The sequence below is a fragment of the Parasteatoda tepidariorum genome, chromosome 8 (genome assembly GCF_043381705.1).
Source record: "Parasteatoda tepidariorum isolate YZ-2023 chromosome 8, CAS_Ptep_4.0, whole genome shotgun sequence".
NCBI lineage: Eukaryota > Metazoa > Arthropoda > Arachnida > Araneae > Theridiidae > Parasteatoda > Parasteatoda tepidariorum.
In genome coordinates this window covers 66,071,385-66,076,323 of record NC_092211.1, presented here as the reverse complement: position 1 = coordinate 66,076,323, position 4,939 = coordinate 66,071,385, and positions in this window count along the sequence as shown.

Here is a 4,939-nt window from a genome sequence, read left to right as displayed (position 1 = left end):
ATATATATATAATCCTGTAGTTTTGATAAATTTTATAAAATACTGGAATAAGAATAACATCGGGTACTAAATGTTTTTGTTTTTCTGTTTCATGTGATAATTTTTATGAATCTTGAATATTTCCACGTCACTAATTTCAAATCTGTAATCAATTTTTCTGTAACCAAAAATTTTTTTAAAATGACGTATTTAGTTTATTTTTAATCGAAATGTGCAAGAAATGATATTTCTAACAAGCGGTTGCATAAATGTAGCGATAAACTTCTGCGGGAGTTAGGGCAGCCGTTCTAAAAAGATTTTCTGCGAAACATTGGTGTTCCGTGTTAGAAACATTCCAAGAGATGTTCCCAGAACTAGGACTTTTTTTTAAATCATTACTGGTTTTTGATGTCTTTAACTATATTTATATGCAAATTATATGCAAATCAATATTTATTTAATATTTCGATTCTTCTATGAAATTATTCGAACACAATGTCACTGAAAAAGATATCATTTTATTGAATAATAACATTAAATTCACTAATAATTTAGCAATTTCCCATCAAGCTTTTCAATCAAGGAAAATAACCATTAAATTTAACAAAAAAGAAAGGTGTTTAAAATATTATTTATAACAGGGGGTTGCTTCACTTTTATAAACTGTTTCTTTATCTCCTTCTGAACAAGTCGTAATAGGGAAGCTTCTCTAGTCGCGAGCAACGACATTTCCGGACATGGGTTCCTAAGCCATTTTAATCATGATGATGAGTCCTAACTATCCTTCGAAGTTTGTCACAACATTTGAGCAACCTGCTATATATAACGTTATTAAACTTATACATTTCAACAAAAAATAGACTAAAAATATTTTTAATATTTAAAATTAAAAATATTTAATATCCCCAGAAGAAAAGTAGACAATATCAAGCATTTATGTAAATGTAACAAAAAATATGACCTCTAGGGCAATATGCATGATATCCTTTTTTAAGTGAAAAACTTTTAAATTTATCTCATCGAAATAAAGTAATCATTATTACATGCATTCAGTTTCTGAATTATGAGGAGTTTGCATTTTTAAAGATAGTTAAACCTTATTAGTAGATATGATTAAACAAAATGAAAACAAAGTCATTTTAAAATGCCTATGCCGTTATAGTTAAATTGGAATCAATCCCTTTTACTAAAGTATACAAACGAATTAAACACCCGATCCCAAATTGACTAAATGTCTAACATTAGAATTCTTCGTGTTAATAGGCGAGTGTCTTAACCCTTTACTCATACTTGTACGTTAATGAATCTGAAAGAAAGAGTAAAAATAGTTTTAATAAGACCTCACATACTTATACTCATTTTATAGCTGCTCTGTGTAATAATAGAGGAGCATACTTTTATAGCCCGAAGTAGCAGATTTTAATCAGAATAAATACGAGATGAAACTTTAATTAGTTCAGAAGTTACAACAGTAACAACTACAATATGCGAATGTTTCCTGCGAGAAACATGATCAGCCAAAAATTGTAGATTTTGTAATTGTAAAATTATATAATTGTGTTTGTTGATTTTAAACTACCATGATAATTTTTAAAACACTCAATGGTGCAGTTTAAGAGATTTAAACTATTAAAGATTTGGAAAGTTTATAACTTTATAACTTTATAACTTTAAGTTTATAACTTTAAAATTATGAAAATAGTTCTATGATAGGCTTATATCTTTTGACCTGACTCCTTCAGGGAAAGAAATTAAAATGAACGCTTAATTTTTAACACTTCACACTGTTACAAATTTGCAAATGTCTGTATATTTTCGTAAATGTTATTTTGATATAAGGCTAAATATCTAAGGCAGACTTTAAGTAAGAGAAATTAGTTGGAAATTTTGCAAGAATGCCGCGGACTTATGATGTAATTTAGAAAAAAAATTTATGCCTAATTATTTTTTATGGAAGTCTCGGTTTGAACTCATTTTTGCGGATTTGGCGATAGTCTTAGCGATTAGCGATGCTTCACCACATTCTCCAGTTCATTTGATAAAACACAACTCAACCACAACCTAGTTCCAACGTCTAGCTAAATTTCTTTATTACTGTTTTAAAACCATGCTTGTTACAAATGGCTAAAAAAACGTAAAATTTTATAATCATGGTTTTATAACCATACTAGTTGTAAACGGCATCAAAATCGTAAGAGCAAAAAATGTTCCTTAAATGTTACTGAATAAAATGACTGTAAATGAATTTGTAAAATAAAAAATCTTTGCAAGCAATTTTCCTGCGAATGAGAATGAGCAACGATTAAAGACCATTATGCATTATGCTTTTATGCTAAAACATTATAAATCAGACATTTATTTAAAGCATTATGAATATCAGAACACTGCAAAAAATTCCTGTTAAAATACAGTAGAAAAGTTCCGGCACTCAAGTTGTCAATACTTTTTACCGTAAAATAATTTTTATAATAAAATTTTATACCGTAATTTTTACAGTAATGTTTGCTTAAGTGTAGTGATTCGGTTAACGCTGTTTAATGCAGCAAATTCTATCAAGATTAGATCATACAATAAAATTTATGTATGTTTTTCCCAGCTTTTAATTTTCAGTGGCTTGTGCGAATTTTTAAATTCATCCTTAATTCCCAAAAACTACAATTTTGAAGAATATACCTCAGTATTTAGATATTTGAGAAATGTCTATTTTAGAGATGTGGTTTGGTTAACATATTCGTTTCATTTGCGTTATGGATGGGAAAAATATAATTTTAAAATAGAAAATTAGAAAATAAATTATTTCTAATTCCTTGAAGTAGAAACTTTACAAAGACGCATTCTGGAAAACTGGGTATTTTCTTTTTTTTCCATCTATGATAAAAATTAAAAGCAGTTCTTCAAATATAAATGTTCTAAATGACTATAAAATAATGAATGATGCTCTAATGCTGAAGAAAATGTATGCATCTTTTAGTCATTTATTAAAAAATAATTCTTTTTAAATATATCATTACAAAAGTTACATAATTCATTTTTTGTTTGAACAAATGAAAAGACTCATAATTAACATTTATAAACTGTTCTTTAGTTTTCAATTCATTTTTATGCTGAAAATGCCACACGATAAAATCTTTAATCATTGTTTTCATTGTATTTATTTATTAAATACATTGCTATGCTTTCGAAAACATTTAGTTTTAAATAGTTTTCTTTTAAAAAGTCAATGGTAAAGATAAATATTTAGCACTCTTTTGTACTGTTATAATAATGATTTAAAACAATTCAGATAAATAGCTTAAATTGCTAGAAGTGATCAAAAAAATGGGAGAAATCGTTAGATGGGGCACCATTTATTACTTCTTTATATTTGACATAACTGTCACAAAATAATCATCATTTATCATTTATATGTCATTGTAATGCACAACACGTTACGTTGTTGATTCTATACTCAGTTGTTATTGAGTTATGTTATGTAAACATTTCGAATGTTTCGTAACAACAATATAAAAATATGTATTGAAGTTTTATAGCATGCGATTCAAAATGAAAATTAAAATATTGTACTGGCATTAATATGCAATAATGGAGGAGACACTTTCAGTTTCTAATATTTTCTTTGAATTTCTCTAGAAATACTTTGAGGCATATTTTGTGATTTTACAAGTCTTTAGTTCTTAAAATTTCTTACACTTAGCAATAAAGTTTAAAGATTTCAGAGTTTATAGCGACAGACAGTAAATTACGAACGAAAACGGGTATTCTTGAACACCCTATGCCGGAAAATCAAGCAATAAGTTCGTAACTTGTACCGATTACTTTATTGTAATTTGCAATAACTGCGTAAAATTTCGTAAATCCAGCTTAAATGTTTATGGAGATATGAACATTCTTGCAACAACAAAAAATGTTTATAAAATTAAGCAAAATTTTGGAGAAATTTAAAATTAATTACAAAATTATTGCTCTAAAATTTGAAGAAATTTTTCAAAATGCGCAAGATATGAGTAGATAAAATGGTTCTTTTGTACTGTGCATATGCAGAAAAATTTTGAAATGATTTTTTCATAATTTAATAGTGAATCGAATTTGGCAACTAATGGAAAAAATCGGCTTTAAATATCTTAAAAACTTATAAAGTTCCAAGCAGTTTTTTAAGTAGTTTTTGTACTTTTTTAAAGAAAGCTCAAACCTATAAGGGGTTTTCACGTATTTAATTTTGTTCTTCCAGTCCGTTTATTATAAACTTACTATACTGCATAATAAACTTGAGGAAAACTCCGATTATATTGAGATGTTTTTTTAGAAAGTACAAAGACTTTTAAGAATACTGCTTGAAACTTTATGCGTTTTGAAACTTTTTACGTTTTAAAAATATTTAAATGGGAACTTTTCCTCAGTTGCCAAATACGATTAACTACAAAATTGTGAAAAACTAATTTTAAATTTTTCCACATGCACACAATACAAAAGAACTAGTTCAAATACTCATATCTTGCACATTTTTCAGCACATTTTATTGCACCAAAAATTTTGTTCAATTTTACTGAATATTTTTAAATCTATAACAAAGAAACAGGAAGACAAAAAATTAGTTTCTCATAAAAAATATTCATATCTCCACAAGTATTTGAGCTAAATATAAGACATTTTTTTCAGCTATTGCAAATAACAACCAAAGCAATAGATACATGTTACATGCTCATTGCTTAATTTTCTAAATAGGGTGTTCAAAAATACTTTTTTCTTTCATAATTTATTGTTGATTTCTGAAACCTTTGATAGCTTTAAACGTTATTGCAAAGTATCGAAAATCGCATGAACGTAACATCTCTAAATTTTCAAAATAGTGCTCTAAATATTTCTTGACGAATTCAAAAATATATTAAAAACTGAATATATATAACATATATATATATATATATTTGTCACGGAGTCTTGCTCTGTCGCAGTGGTGCGATCT